The sequence below is a fragment of the Lemur catta genome, chromosome 13 (genome assembly GCF_020740605.2).
Source record: "Lemur catta isolate mLemCat1 chromosome 13, mLemCat1.pri, whole genome shotgun sequence".
Classification (NCBI taxonomy): domain Eukaryota; kingdom Metazoa; phylum Chordata; class Mammalia; order Primates; family Lemuridae; genus Lemur; species Lemur catta.
Genome location: NC_059140.1, coordinates 64,125,569 through 64,141,202, shown reverse-complemented (window position 1 = coordinate 64,141,202; position 15,634 = coordinate 64,125,569). Strand labels below are relative to the sequence as shown.

The window sequence follows — 15,634 nt, the reverse complement described above, 5'->3', positions numbered from 1 at the left end:
TATCTTCCATGGGAAACCCAGGCTGTCAGCTGGGTTTAGAGTTATCAGGAAGCAACAAACAAAGAAACAGACAAAAATCTGAGTGACCTTACCCCAACAAGCTGTATGGCTATCATCAAATCACATAACGGTGATGGGTCTCTGTTCCTGTATCAGCTGAAAGAATGGTTTGAGCCCAAAGATCTCTCAGGTCTCCCACAGCATCAGAAGTCTATGAAATTTTGATTCCATGTGTGTAAACTTGGGATGAAATTAAATGTGCAGCAGAAATAAGGACTTGGGAGGTCTATAGTGAAAGTGAAGTGGCTGAGGTTTGGGATTTTATAGAGCACTTTGAACACTGTAAAGTGCCATGCACATGTAAGGACTTGTTCTTATTTAGCCCGTATCATGAAGAGGTCAGGGTAGGACGTGCAGCGGTGGGGACAGTCTTCCTATTCAGCTAGTCGGTTGTTTCCAGGTGTCATTCTGTTAGGTCACTATTATCACAGGAAGGGAGTACAAGGGAAGGTGACCTGCCTCCTTCAGCATGAGGGAAACGTCAAACCTGACTCAGATCTGGGCACTCAGGGGGCTTCTGTGACTTCTCTGATGTGGCCTTCTCGCCATCCATGTTCTCTGGCCACCTTCCCCAGCAAGAGCTTCTCTCCTGGCCCCTCCCTGCAGGTTCTCTCTTCCCTCTGCCATCCACTTCCTGTCCTTTGGACCCTTCCTTCTGAGATCCCACCATTCCTTACATAGTGACCCCCATGCAGGTCATCGGTCAGTGTCGGCTCCACCTGGTTCCAGAGCAAATTGCTAAACATGAAGCCTTTTAAATATCCTTGAGTATAGATTTTATGCACAGAAAAGATCGTTCAGGGGCTTGGTCTTGATTTTGCAAAGCAATATTAGATTTATTAAAGTCACACACTAAAAAATACAATTCCTCCATAGGCTTTTGAGTTCATCTTATGCATCATATAATTTTATTTAGAAAATAAAATTTTCTAGTAAATTTTAGCAATCACAGTTAAGGATCCCTTGAATAATATTTGGTCTCATTTTATAAACCAAGTTAATTAAATACCTTTGAATATTTTGAATTATATTTATGAATGTAAGCACTTTTAAATACTTTAATTGTCTAATGACAAAACTTCCCATGCACTAAAGTAGTTACTGAAAATTTAATCAAGTAAATTTCTAAATGTGGTGAACCTTAAATTCAATAAAATGTTCCAATGTTGTTTATAAATTTAGTGAATATATTAGTCAGTGTAGCCTAGGCTATGGTGTGATAACAAATAAAGCCTGAAATCTTGATGGCTTAACATTCTGGAAAAAAATCAACCGGGACACCATTAGTGTCAGCCTTTTTTTAAAAAGCCAGGCAAGGCTCCAAAGGGGAGTTCTAACCTGGGGAAGAAGGGCTGAATGTTTCATAGGACTTTAGCAAGAGGAGGTCAGCTGAAGTTCAGCCAGAGTCAGCAATAGTTGGTCAAGAGAGTTTTCAGAATGGGGAGGGATTGATTTTGTGGATTAGCAGTGATGGTTTGGGCAATTTTGACTTTATCAAGAGGGGTGAAGAGGAACAGTTAGGGGCCAAGATCAGGGGAAAGAGGGGACACAGGTGTTGGAGCAAGGACATGCAGGAGCCAGCATGGGCAATTCAGTCTTTCTTGGTCTCTCACAACACAACCCAGGTTGGTGTCTCCTTCAGGTGGGTCCAGTATGGGTCACGTGGCCTCCTCCATCCAGGTCACCTCTGCAAGGCAAGGGGAGACGGAGGGGACATGCCCGCTCTACTCAGGGCACCATATGTCATTTCCTCTCACTTCTCATTGCCCAAAATGCATGTTGGGCCCCAACATAACTGCAGGGGAGTTTGGCAAACATAGGGGAGCATGTGGAATATCTGGTGATCTAAAACTTTCTTAGATATATTAAGGTTTTAACTAAAACCACAGTCTAAATCAAGTATTCGGTTATGCCTCTGAAGTGGACATTTTAAAGCTGACTTGTTACTCTACTAGACAATTTCTCTTAAACATTACAAAAACAAAAATACCAAGTAAATAGAGATTCTTAACATGAAAATATTGGTGATACAGTTTTGATTTTCTAAAAGAGCACACTATTTAGTTCTATATCTTTCTGGGGTTTCTGACTATGCAATACCAAGTGTTTGGGGATGACCTCCTGAGACTGTCACAAGGCAGAGATTGTAGCCAGGATGCTTACTGTATGAATTCATGCCAATGCCTGGAACTTTATTATTTAAAAACAGACTCAGCACCCTCGAAACCTAGACAGCTCTGTGGCCGTTGTGCTCACATAACAGAGAGAAACCCAGGTCAGAACCTACCCTGGCTGCTGCCTCCCTAGTGTGGACTTTGCATTTCTTTGACTCTTGAGACAAACAAATGTCTTTTTCATCTAAATCAAATAGCTTTGAACTTGATGGAAATTTGCATTTTTTTCCCTGCAACTTTTATGAGTAGTAACAAATTAAATAGAAGAGAAAAGGTGTATGTATCTTGAAGGTGGAGCAAGAAGGGGGAAGGTGCTACCAAGGAGGTTTAAGAATGGAACCTGCCCACCCCCAGCCACCCCACAAAATAAATAAGTAAACGACAGAAACACACTCTCACACCATAAAGCATAATCTCCTGCCCCTTATTATACTTTCTCCTGAAAAGTGATTTAGTTTCACCAGAAGCTCTGCCTTTCTGAGAGCTCCTTTTAGAAAGGAAAATATGCTGGTCTGAATTTTCATCCTTGTCCTTCCAAGTGAGGTCTCCAAATGGCCCAAGGGCCTAGATTATTTGGAACATGTGAACTGCAGATGAGAGAGCAGTGAGTCAAACAGATAACGGACTTGAATACATCAAGAGTCTTTGTTGCTTAAAACACTTATCTATAAACCCCTAATCCCAGTAATTTCTAATACAGTTGTTATTCCTAAGCATTTGATCATTGTTCGTGGAAGATCTAGCAGATGAACACAGTGTCTTGTCTTGGGGGTGGAAGGGGCACAGCTCACTGCTTTCATTTAGCTTGCGCAGGGGACTTGGGTCAAATCTCTTGAGTCCTTCCTGTATCAGGTAGTCTGTGAAATGCTGACGCGGATACAATAATTCTTCATAAAATTAGCGCATTGACTAATTAAGAATACTGAAGGATCAAGTACATTAAGTGGGTCATGCGACACCTAGAATAAAGCTGTGTTCTGTGATGTAGAGAAGTATTTCATTCACAACTAGGAATCACTAAGGATGGGGAATTGATAGGAAGTGAGAAGTAGCTTTGATTCCAGTGACTTCACTGGCACTGTGTCTTTCACGTCTATAAGATGTTTCCACATGGAGGACTTTGAAAGAGAACCCAGAAGCATGCACCGAGGGGAAGGAGAGAGGAAGAGGAGAGATGAAAGAAGACAAGGGAAAGTGAGGAGGGAAGGACAGAGAAGAGGAGAGAGAAGAGGGAGAGGGGAAGACACTGGAGGAATTTGCTTTCTTCACACACCTGTTCCCAACTTTGTCCTCTTCTGGGAATAACTAGGCACTGGGGCAAAGAGGAGAAAAAGAGTGTGCAAGAAGAAGAAAAGACATGAAGGAGAAAGAAAAGATGATTAGAAGAGACATAAAGAAGGGACAAGAGCTGTAGAAGACACTAAGAAAACAGACATGTCGGATTGATGCCAGAATGACAGTTAGGCTTAGTTTAACAGAAGTCCTGAACCCCTGGTGTGTGCCAGGCACCGTGCTGGGATGGAGCAACACAGAGAGGAAGGCGACGTGGGCACAGGTGTTGAGCTGCTCGCTGGGAAGCATCAAGGTTGGGGAGAAGTAAAGGCTGAGAAAGCGCTTGCACTGCACTGACCATTACGAGGCTTAGAAGGGGTCAAGTGCTTTTTCTCCAAGCACTCTTGGTGATGAATTCCTATTTCATCTAGTGTGGTTTCTATTTGACATTAGCTTTGGGACTTTTTCAAGAGATTTCTGAAATTTACTGTTTAGTAGGAGGGTGGGGAGAAAAGGATATGTGTAGCTTTGCCTCTCAGCAAGTTTCATTCCCCATACAAACAGATGTTGTTTGGCTAGAGCAGCACAGCATAAAACATGACTACTGGATTTCGCACAAAATGTACCAATTAACCTACATTGATTGAGTCATGTAAAAGCAACAGGGCTAACTTACCATTGGATGAGGTTTAAAGGAGGATAGTGTCAGCCCGAATGGCTCATTCCCCGTCGTGTTCAGCATCACGTTCGGCACAGCTGTGGTGGCTGCAGGCTGCACTCCGCCTGCCCGGGTCACTGTCCCCCCACCCAGCCTGGAGCCCTGTAGGCCCGTGCTGGGCTCTCAGCAGACTGCAAACATGAAACTCCCAAGATGAGCCCAAGACGCAGCTGCTCCAAGTATGTCTGCCTTGGAATAATGAGAACAAGAGAAGAAAGGGTTTCTTTTCCTCCCTCCTCCTCCTCCTGCTCCTCTTCCTCCTCCTCCTCCTCCTCCTCTTCCTCCTCCTCGTCTTCTTTTCCCCCCCACTCCACTTCCCAAACTTTGGGAATCTCTCTCTCTCCCTTGTCATCATGCCCTTCTCCTTCTTCTCTCTTACTTGTCCCCTTGTTCAGCACCTTCTCCCTACGCTGGTGACAGGCTCAGGAGTTCCTACACTCCCCAGGCCTAGGGCAGTGGTTCTCCAGCTGTTCCTAAGAAATCCCTGCAAAGCTAGTTTTAAAACTCAGGCAGGCAGCCTGATTTTTATGATTCTAATTAAAGAAGTTTGGAGTATGGCCTAAGACCCAACATATTTAATGCCCCCACCCCCAGTGATTCTAACACAGACAAAACCCTGGGAAACACTGGCCAAACACGCAGAGCCACACTGCTGTGCACAGTGCAGAAGAGCGCTGGGGTGGAGATAATGATGCCGAGGTGTCGTGGTTTTTCTGCTGCCTGCCTGACCCCTTTTGGTTGGCTCCACCACTGAGATATCGCTGGTCCCAGAGTTCTGTTCTCAGTCTACTTCTCTTTCCCTACACACATACACTCGCCAATTGCTCTCATCCAGTCCTGTAAATGGAAACGAGGCCTATGCATTAAAGACTGAATGTTTATTTCTAGCCCAGTGCTCCCTTCAAAGCTCCAGATATGCTTTTCTGCCTGGATGTCCCACACGGAGCTCAGGTTTACCATGCTCAAAGCTTAATCCATGGGACGTGGTCCTGGATGAGACAGAAGCGCATGCCACCCTGTCTCTCCTACTCAGTGCTGCTCTAACACCTAGAGGATTCAGAAAAGTAGCAGGTAGATTGGGAAGAGAGACTAGAATTCAAAGTACCACCGAATAGGTGGAGAGTTTCCCATTTTACCTCTAGTGTCTCCCAGCCTGGACACAAGGCAGCCTGAAACCTGGAGGTGGGTACAGAAAGCTCCAGGAGACATCATGTAGCCCTGGCTTGAAGAACGGGAGCGGGAACTCCTGAGAGGGGAGCCCCCAGGTGCTTTCTCCTGGCTGTTCTCCAGCACCCAGCCCCAGGCAACCCCGCCAGGGTAGCCGCAGTGAGAACAGTGGCAGCAGGTCCCACTCCCAGAGCAAGTACTTCTGCCATTCTATGACTTGCTTTAACTTTCCTAGTGGACCAAGTTCAATATGGCTTGTAGATTTGCTCAAATATTTAACATTTTTAATGTGCGTCCTTTCTTCCTGTAGCTCTGAATTGCCATTTGGTGTTATTTTTCTTCAGCCCGAGGAGCATCTGTGAGAATTTCTTATAGCGGAGGTCTCCTGGCAATAAATTCTGTCAGTTTTTAATTATCTAAAAATGCCTTTATTTCATTTGTATTATATATATATGTACATATACATATATATTTTTTCTGTATGTAGAATTTCAAGTTTGCATTTTTTTCTTTCATGATTTTAAAGACATTGTTCCATATCTCCTAGCCCCATTCTTTCTTATGAGAAGTTAGCCATCATTTTTATTATTATTCCCGCCTGCGTAATATGTCTTCTTTCTTTTGATGCTTTTAAGTTTTGCTCTCAATCTTTGGTTTTCAGCAGATTGACTATGATGTGGTTAGGCATGCTTTATTTGCACTTATCCTGATTGGAATTTGCAGAACTTCATGGATGTGTGGGTTGCTGTTTTATATCAAATTTAGAAATTTTTCAGTGAATATAGTTGCATTTTTTTCCCTGCCCCGCTTTCTCTCTCCTCTCCTTCTTACATGTGTGTCAGACTTCTTGAGACAGTCCCAGATCGATGAAGCTCTGCTCATTTTAAAAATCTCTTTCTCTGTGTCCATCGGTTTAGATGATTTCTATTAGCCTGTCTTCATGGTCACTACTCTTTTCTTTTGTTATGTTCACTGTGCTGTTAATCCCAGAAAATGAATTTTTTTTTCAGATATTGTGTTTTTCAGTTCTAGGGTTTCCATTTGATTCTTTTTATAATTGACATATCACATGACAATTCCCTACCTTTTCACCCATTCTACCTATGCTTTCCTGTAAATTCATTAACATATTCACCACAACTATGTTAAAATTCTTGTCAATTCCAACATCTGGTTATCATACATTTCTCTTTCCATGATTGATTTTTCTCCTGATTATGTGTGATGTTTTTCTATATCTTTGCAAGTCTAATAAATTTTTGTTTTCTACTAGATATTGTGGGTGACACTTTATTATAGAGACTCTAGATTCTGTTATCTTCCTCTGAAAAGTGTCAACTTCCGTTTTAGAAGGGAGTTAAATTGCCAGCAGATGAACTTGATTTATGAAGGCTTGGTTTTAGGCTTTGTTAGGGTGGTTCTATTTCAGTTTTGGAACTAGCTTAAGATGAATGCCTTAGTCCTGAGTCCTAAGGCATAGCTTCTGGGTTTTAATTTAAAAAGCTAGAGGAATTTTTCAAGTCTGTCTAACTTGTCAGGACTGGAATTCTAAACTTTATGTCTGTGCTGAGCAGCTGCTGAAATCTCTGCTCAGCTCTTCCAGCTTTCTATTGTCTTCTCTTTGGGTTTTTTGGAGTCTCATCTCATGCATGTGTAGACTAGTGATCAGCCAATGATTTAAGGGGAGCTTCTACACAGCCCCAAACTCCATCCTTTGATTCCTCAGTCCCATAAGACTATAATTTTCTGGACTACCCACCGATGGACTGGGAAGTACTTTTAGGGGGAAGAAAACATATATGTGGATCTCACTCAGTAAGGCTTAAATCCCCACCAGCTTCTGCCAGCTTTTGTTCATCTCCCAGTTGTTTGTTTGTTTATTCCCAGAATTTTCAATAATTATTGGCAGGAAAGTATCCAAACATTCCATTCTTCCACTACTCTCTTTTTTATAATTTTCATCTATTTTCTCTTTGTTGTGTTCTGGATAATTTTATGACATATATCCTTCCATGCATTAAATCTCTCTCTAACTTGGTTTCAAATACTATTTAATCTGTCAATTGAGTTTTAATTTTAATGACTGTGTTTTTCATTTCTAGAAATTCTATCTTTTCACATCAGCCTTTTTTTCCCCAAGGGTCTTGTTCTATTCTTATGTTTTAAATTCCTTTTTGAGCTCCTATTTATTTTGACATACTTATTTTATAACCCCTATCTGGAAGTTCTATTACTTGCCTATCCTGGAGGGTCAAATCGAGTTACTTGTTCCGTCAATTGACTTCTACTCATGGTGGATTATATCATTGTGTGTCTGAGTTTTTGACTCAGCTTTGGATTTTGAGTTTATCTATGGCTGAATTTTGTCTGTAGAAATGACCTGTGGTCCTTGGTGAAGGGGACAGCCCCTCCAAAGAGGTTTGCATTAAATTGCCAGATAGCCGGACCTGCCATCATGGGTCCGGGTACACTTTGAACTAATTTCTTAGCTTCAGGGTTCCTGTACATTTGTGAGTTCTTTTCTAACCAGAGTATAGGCTGAAATAGCCAATTTTTCTTGACATTTCCTTATGTTGATGTAGATTTATTTATAGGTCTCCCTTTTAATAAGGGATTAAACATTTAAGAGTCTTGGCTCTAAAGAAGGCTTTTGAGCCTCTTGTGGGTCTAAGATCTCAATTTCTTTTCCTAAATGATCATTAAAACCCAAGCCTCTTGGTTACTAAGACAGGAAACTACCTTCACCCCCAAATCCAGGATAGGCATGTGCTCATATAGCTCACATGCTCACTACTCCAGGGATTTCTCACTCTTAGCTATACATTTAAAACATTGATTTTAACTTCTAATCTACAATTACTGGATGTTTTGTCAAGGCAGGGTTTCTGTTATCTTTTTTGCTACAGTGTGGGAAATAGAAACCCTATTTCTAAGTTTGTTCATAAGTAGACTACTCAAGTGAGGGTTTTAAACAGAGACTACAAATTGGTGGCTTACAGATTTTGTTTGTTTTTTAATATGGGTCTTTCACATAAAAATCCAGATTTCCATTTTTCTCTTGAAAATATTGGGTTTTGGGAAATTTGGGGCCACATTCTCATGTGGCAGTGATAAGCTTAAGCTTGGTAGTGGCCTGGCTACTGAAATTATTAAAGTTTCCAACCACTGGGCTAGTAGGACTCTATCAGACTTTTATGCATGGCATCAAGCAAATAATTTCTTCCTTTAGGAAGCCTTTTTTATTCATTCGTATAATCCATTTTTTAAACTAGTATCTTCCTCTTGTTACCTAACAGAATTAGAAGTCTGATTGAAGGTTTCTAAGAAGGAATGAGATGTCATAAAGTTCTAGGTAAAGAGAGAGCTTTAGTCTACGCAACCTCCATCTTTCCATAGACCTACCTTCACCCTTCTAACCCTTTCTTTCCCATGTACTAAGCAATATCTCATTTTCTTTCATTAGAAGGGGCATGATAAATCATGCAGAGCACTGCAGCGGGCACCACACAACCTGCATTCCATCTCCAGACCTACCTTTTACGAGCTAGATACATCACTCCCAGGAAGACCAAGTGACAAACTCAAACTTTCAATCTCCATCTCTGATTTCATCTATATGCTGCTGTTGCTTCTTCCTTCTTTCTCTCCCATAGGTATGAGAAACCAGGTGCATCCTCTTCTGTTAATCTAATGAGCTACTTTTGTGGGCACAATTGCATTTTGGGAACTTAAAAAATCAGAAAACTAACCAGTTAGCTGTTGTCCCTTGTGAAGAACAATTTCAGGGATTAAAAAACAAAAACAGTCTTCATACCAGAGACTAGCATAATTATCTCTGCTCATAGGGCCAGTTCTTTTAACTTTTAAGGTAAAATATCCCAATTTTACAAATTTCAACTAATTTGCTTTAAACAAAACTCTGTGTGGGCAAAATAAAACACGTCTATGGACTCAATTTGGCCTGTGAGCCACTAATTTAGAGAAAGAAATCTTAGATAATGGGAAAAATCACTTTTGATTTATGTGTTTAATAAGTTAGATATATTAAACCTCAAAATATAGCACTTAATTTTATATTCTTTTACATTCCCTAGTGATTTCATATATAAATCTCTAGCCTCCTCTTAATCCCAGTAGGCAATCAAACCATTTACTCATTTGTATTTTCTCACAAAGGCCTAGTAGGATGTGAGATAAAGAACAGATGCTTGGTACAGCTAACGTTTTCATAGAATTATAGTTCTAGAAAGTCCCTCAAGAGCTTCTGGTCCAGAGATGGCAAATACTATGGCACATGTCTAGCCGCTGTCCCTCATCCTCATGGCAGACATTGCCTGACATAGCACCTGAAATTCTCCCTCTTAGAGCTTGTATTCCCTTAGATTAAGATCTGGAATCTCCCCAAGCCCTATTTTTTGAAGAATGGCTTCCATGAGTGACTAGTTTTGTAGGATATCCTTGAGTATCAGATAGTTTCCATGGTTGTAACAAAGAAGGTTTAATTGCCATCTAAATTCACTCTATCTAGCTTAAATAGCAAGGGAATAATAATAATAATAATTGTTATTGTTATTATTATTGCCTGGGAGGACAGACTTGTGTGCTACACAGCCAGGAACGAAGCAGCCAGCGCCAACAACAGGCAGAAAACCATGCCCAACCACGCTGTGGCACAGCTCTAGTAGAGACACCACTGCTACTGCCATTGCAGGCCACTCAGCAACTGTGGCACTGGGGAGTGGACCCCAGGCACTCCACCACCATCACCCCAGGAAAACCAGAGGCCTGCAGCTTATCAAGAGGTGCAAGTGCCCCCTAATGTGATGACTTCCTCTTCCAGGTCTCAGTCATTTGTCCCATCTAGATGGTATGCCTGCATCTGAACTCCAAGAGAATCCTAGGAAATATAAATTTTTAGAAAATAGTAGCACACACACAGAATCTGCCACCTGATCAAAATTACTTTAATTTAAATAGGCACCTTAGTTGAAGGACTTTTCAAAGCTTTTAAGATGCTAATATTATTTTGACTCTCCAAAAAGGGCTTTTAAAAATTGCTTTACCTTGGCACACTTTTTCCCTAACTTCCCAGAACTCATGTGTTCTGCCTAACACAGGTTGGAGAATGCCGCATTAAGCCACTAGTATGTAAATTGTGAGTTCCTCTGTTAGTAGTAACAAGTCCCTCCCTGCAAAAGCCAAAGGCCTTGGTAAACTTTGAAGGACGGTTAGCAGGAGGGCTAAGGACTCGGGCTAAGGACTCTGGATGGCAGCTTTATGTGTACAGGCCTTGTGGGACCCTGAGCCATTTGGGCACCCCCCCGACACACCCCAGATGGCATGACCTAGATGTGTGCCCAAGGGGTAAGGCACACTTCTGTCCACATGATTCCTAGAGAACAGTTTCTGCACGCCACAGATTGCTGATCTGTGTGGATTGGCAGACTGAGCCCACCAAATGTATTTCATGATGGACTTTTTGATTTAAAACCTGGGTTTGCCAGCATTCTCGAATGTGAAGCATCATTTTCTTTCTACTGGCTCTCTTGTTGAGAGCAAACATCAGTTTGCAGATTCCTGAAAAGATAGTGCTTTGCAACACATTATCATGTGGGAATCAGATTACAACTAAGGATCCCTCATAAAACAAGCTTTAACATTTACTACATTTCTGGAGAAATATATGTGTGCTTTGCCTCTGTGGGGATGCAGTCACAGGCCTTACGTGGATCTGGGGCGGAGAGAGAACACCATCCCGATGCTACATGGTTGCTGAGGTGAAATAAACTCAGTCCAGAAAGTAATGTCATCATTGCTCCTTGCCTAAAAGGATTCCCACGGAAATGAGATAAGACACAAGGCAGAGGGAGGTGGAGAGGGCATTTGGTGGATCTCATGGAAATGGAATCTGTAGTGTGTACAAGAAGCAATGCGTCTGTGGCCAGGCAGAGAATGGCAGGGAGTCTGTAAGTGTGATGTCCCACCTTCTTCTTTGCTCTCTAGTGTTCCCTGTTCAGCCTGAGGAGTCTCCATTCCTCCCACTCAGAGCCAGCACTCCAAAACCAGCTTTCTTCACATGAATTCCTAATCTGTCCATCTGTCCATCTATCCTTGGGTTTGCTCAATCAATCAATCAAACATTCCCTGAGTTACTGCCTGAATTTCCTCACCCAAATAATTGGGGCATTTCTGCCTGCCTTCCTTAAATGGCTGTTTTCCCAAATCAAGTCAGTAAATGTCTACAAAGCGGTAGTTTTCAAATTTGTAGATCCTTGGACCCCTGCATACTCTTCATAATTACTGAGAATCTCGAATCACTTTTGTTCATGAGGATTATACCAATCAATATTTAGCATATTGAACATAGACCACTTTAGAAATTAACTAGAAATTAGAAAGTAATATTTAAAACACAAGAATAAACAAGCTCACGTGACCAGCCACCAGAGAGATGATGTCATCCCAGATCATTTAGCCTCTGGAAAACTCTCCTGCACACCAGTGAGAGAGTGAAAGTGCAAAAGCAACTACCATCTCAGGATTACTATGAAAACCAGTTTTGACCTCACAGATCTCCAGGAAGGTCTTGAGCACCCCCAGGAGCTCCAGACACTTTGGAAACTGCTGCTTTAGGGCATCTGCACATGGTCTTCCTGCCTCCATCCATTGTTCACCACATCACTGCCTCCCTAACTTCCTAAAACACACATTGGATTGTGACACTCCTCCCCCCCCCCCACCACGGAGCCCTATTCATGGCTCTTCATCATCCGTAGGGTAAATCATAAACCTAAGCATATGAACAATGGCCATAATCTGGGCCTATCTTTGCCTAGAAGACTCCTACTCATCCTTTATGTTAGCTCAGAACTAGGAAATAGTGATGATTTTCACATGTATTTTGCCTTAGACAAAATAGAATAAATAAAAAATTCTACTAAATTGTTTTATGTGCAAAGATGTTGAGGATAAAAAATATAGATGGCTTTGACTTTAAGATTTTATGTTAACATCAAAAAATTTTCAAATTTGATGCCAAGAGTCCATTACACGCTTGAAGCCATTACTATCCTTTAACATTTAGTAAGTCCTCCATATATACCCACACTGTGGTTGTATTTATGTACATAGGGGCTGCCTTCTGGAATAAAAGTATGTTATCTACTCCCTGCCCCCCCAAAAAAACCCCACTCAAATGTCCTGTCTTTCAAGAAGCTTCCTTAATATTCCTTCTTCCTCTTAGTGGTCCAACCATGAGCTCCTAACTTATCCAGAAGATCACCTCCCTTACAGAGAGTCTGTAAGTCCCCTGAGGACAAAAGCCATTTTTATTAGTCTTTGTAACTAGACTTCAGTACAGTGACTGGCATGATTCCTGAAACAAAAGCCATTTCCAGTAAATGGCTAATGGAAATCAGACGTGTACGTATGTTGTCTCTTTGCCATGGTAATCATTTTCCCAGCTGCTGTGGCATCCTCCAACGTAGCTCTCCCTACACCCAAGATTCTGTTGTTGGCAGTGTGATAGTCCCAAATAGCCATGGCCAAAACTTCAGTCATCAGTGCATCCTCCCTCACTCTCGACCCCTTTGTCAAAGAAGCTACTCAGCCCTCTCCCTTTTAACTCTGCAAAGCCTCTCACATCCATTTTATCCTTTCCACCCTCCCCTGCCACTGCTTTAATTTACTTCCTCGTTACCCCACACGTGACCATAGCACTGCTTCTTCATCTTCCAACAAAATAGACCCAGTTCCAGACAGTGAGCTTCTTGATGGCAAAAGATTCATTCCTTGCCATACTCCTGGCCTATTGTACAGGACTCAAAACTTGTCTTTTGATTAGATATGTGAACTCACACCCATCACATACACTGTTTCCAGAAAAAAAAACTTTTCAGAGTAACTTCGAATCATGTCCTTTACCTATTCAAAGGTTTTCTATGTCTTCCATGAATTACTGGATGTAGCAGGTGCTGTTGATGTGCAGGTCCACATCCCCTCTACCCCAGGTTCACCTGCCACCATACAGTCCCCAAGACAGCTTCCTACCTCAAAGTCCTGTGTCTCTTTTTCTTTTCTTTCTAAACATTTTCTCCGGGATCAAGAGAGTTTGTTTTATAAAAGATATAACCCAGAAGTTTGCAAAATCAACACCTCTGAGGGCAACCCTCAACCAAGGGAGATCGGGAGTCATTGGCTGAATGTCTCCATCTCCTTATCCTCAGTAGACAGATTCTAAAGGGTGTTTCTGAGCTTGTCAGGGGCCCAGCAGGATTGAGTACCCATTGCCCACAGCAGTAAATCACTCAACAAATATTTCACTGGTGTATCTCCTTTCCCTATCTCACTTCCTTTACTTCTTCCCTTGTGCCCACAGAGATCACCTCCCAAATAAACTATCTGAATCCAAACAGTGACATTGAACAACATCCAAACTTCTTGGCCTATCATTCAAAGCACCCCATAGCTTGAGTCTAAACCATACTTCTGGGCTATGTCATCTGATATCAGGGGTTCATGATGCCTCCAATATAACGGGGTCCCCGGGCAGTGTGCATTGCAAAAGATGGGAGAGACAAAGACACGGACACAAAAAGTAAGGTGAAAGGGTGTGGGGAGGTCAGGGGACCACCAGCATTCCCGTGAGCCAGGTGGTGCTGACTGAAGTCTAGTACCCATTTTTATTCTTTTTCATGTTATAGATTACGATGATTTCACGTGAAAAGCTGGTGAGTTGGCAGTAAAGAGTATAATCTAAATGGGAACAAAGAGACCACGTACTTCCTTCTACTTTATCTAGTTCCTCATTTACTGAGACATGAACTCAGGAGAAAGATAGGAACATTGCCTCAGGCTTAGAATAGCAAACTGCTCTTATCTGCTGAGCTGACATCCTTTGATCATTCTCTACACCTTCAGATTACATGCCCCATCCATTTTCAGCCATCCAGGCTGTGGCCCTCAGGCTTCAAGGCAGGGTCCATTTGCAGACCTCCCTGATCGGTGGAATGTCCCCCTCAAGGTCGAGCAGCTTTTGCTCAGTGAACTGACATGTCCACAGGTTGGTCTTTGGCAAAGTCCTGTCCCACTCCTGGGGTTCTCATGTCTCAACCCTAACCCTCAACAATCTTACACATATTGCTTACAGAGATTCCATCTTCTGGCCAACTGGAAGCTTGGTTGTTCCCCAAACCATCTCACTCCAAGTTGTAATTATTCTGCCATTTCATTCACTTAGTAAGGGAGTGAGACCTATAGAATCAGCGTAGACCAACGAAGTTTCACTCCCTAGTGTGGGAAAGGGCCCCGCCTCCCCCACTAGATGCAGCCTGTCAAAGGAGGGTGAATACACTGAGGTCCTACGAGCAAAAGAGAGTGGAGGGTAGAGCTGATGGATTGACAGCTAATAATGTCTGTTACACACAGGTCACAGGAAGGTAAAACATCAAGAAAATAGGTGGTCACCAAATTCAACATGAAGTACTAGAGATGACCTGGTGAGCTGAGGGGAGTCCTCTGACATTTACTCAAGTAATGGACATGTTGTAGGTGCCCATGCACCTCCACATTGACCCCTCCCTCACCTTTGCCATTGGCCCCCACCACACCCATGAGAACACACGTGGAGATGTCACCAGGCCCCCTGGACCTCTCCTGTGACTATTTCTGCCAGAACACAGATCACAGATCACTCACTATTTTGAAGAGGTTGCCAACCCCTGTTCCCTGCCAAGCAATAAGCTCTCGCTTCAGATCAGAGTCCCACCGTCTGTGTTTTGCCAGGCACAGGGATTTCTGTGCAGCCTGGATGCAGAGAATGTCCAAACGTCCATGGGCTATGAGATGTTAATCAAACACCCACTTGAAGTGCTTTGGAAGCTTCTCTGCTTTTTGGTTTATTGATGTGCTCATGTTGATTTAAGATTTATTTCTTGTGCAATCATGAATTCACTGAAGACATATTAAAGAAGGATTTTTCTTAGTCGCCTACTTCAGAATATTAGTCTCCAGAGACAAGGTGTTTTTCATAGCTCCTTAGAGGCCCATAAAGAGGGATGGAAGAATGTAGCTGGGCACCTCATGTAGAAATCAAGCCTACTGGAATTCCAGCTGCATCTCTGCTATCACTTAGCTTGGTCACTGGTTCTCCTGAGGTACTCACGGCATACCTCTCCCCTAGCTTGTTTCCAACTCAAAGAAGGAGGAGCAATGGGAATTTTTTATTGCATTATTCTTTAAGAAA

The 15,634-nt window shown here is 42.4% G+C and overlaps 1 long non-coding RNA gene across 1 annotated transcript in view; it reads right to left on the bottom strand.

Annotated features, from left to right (window-relative positions):
* Window positions 1–1,199: 1,199 nt before the first annotated feature.
* Window positions 1,200–15,634, bottom strand: part of LOC123649474 — a 32,896-nt gene continuing 18,461 nt past the window's right edge. Inside the window, exons 3-4 of the long non-coding RNA XR_006739015.1 lie at window positions 4,183–4,413; window positions 1,200–1,747 (exon numbers count right to left, since the gene is read on the bottom strand). This is a non-coding gene — a long non-coding RNA (uncharacterized LOC123649474). The remainder of the gene's footprint in view (window positions 1,748–4,182; window positions 4,414–15,634) is intronic.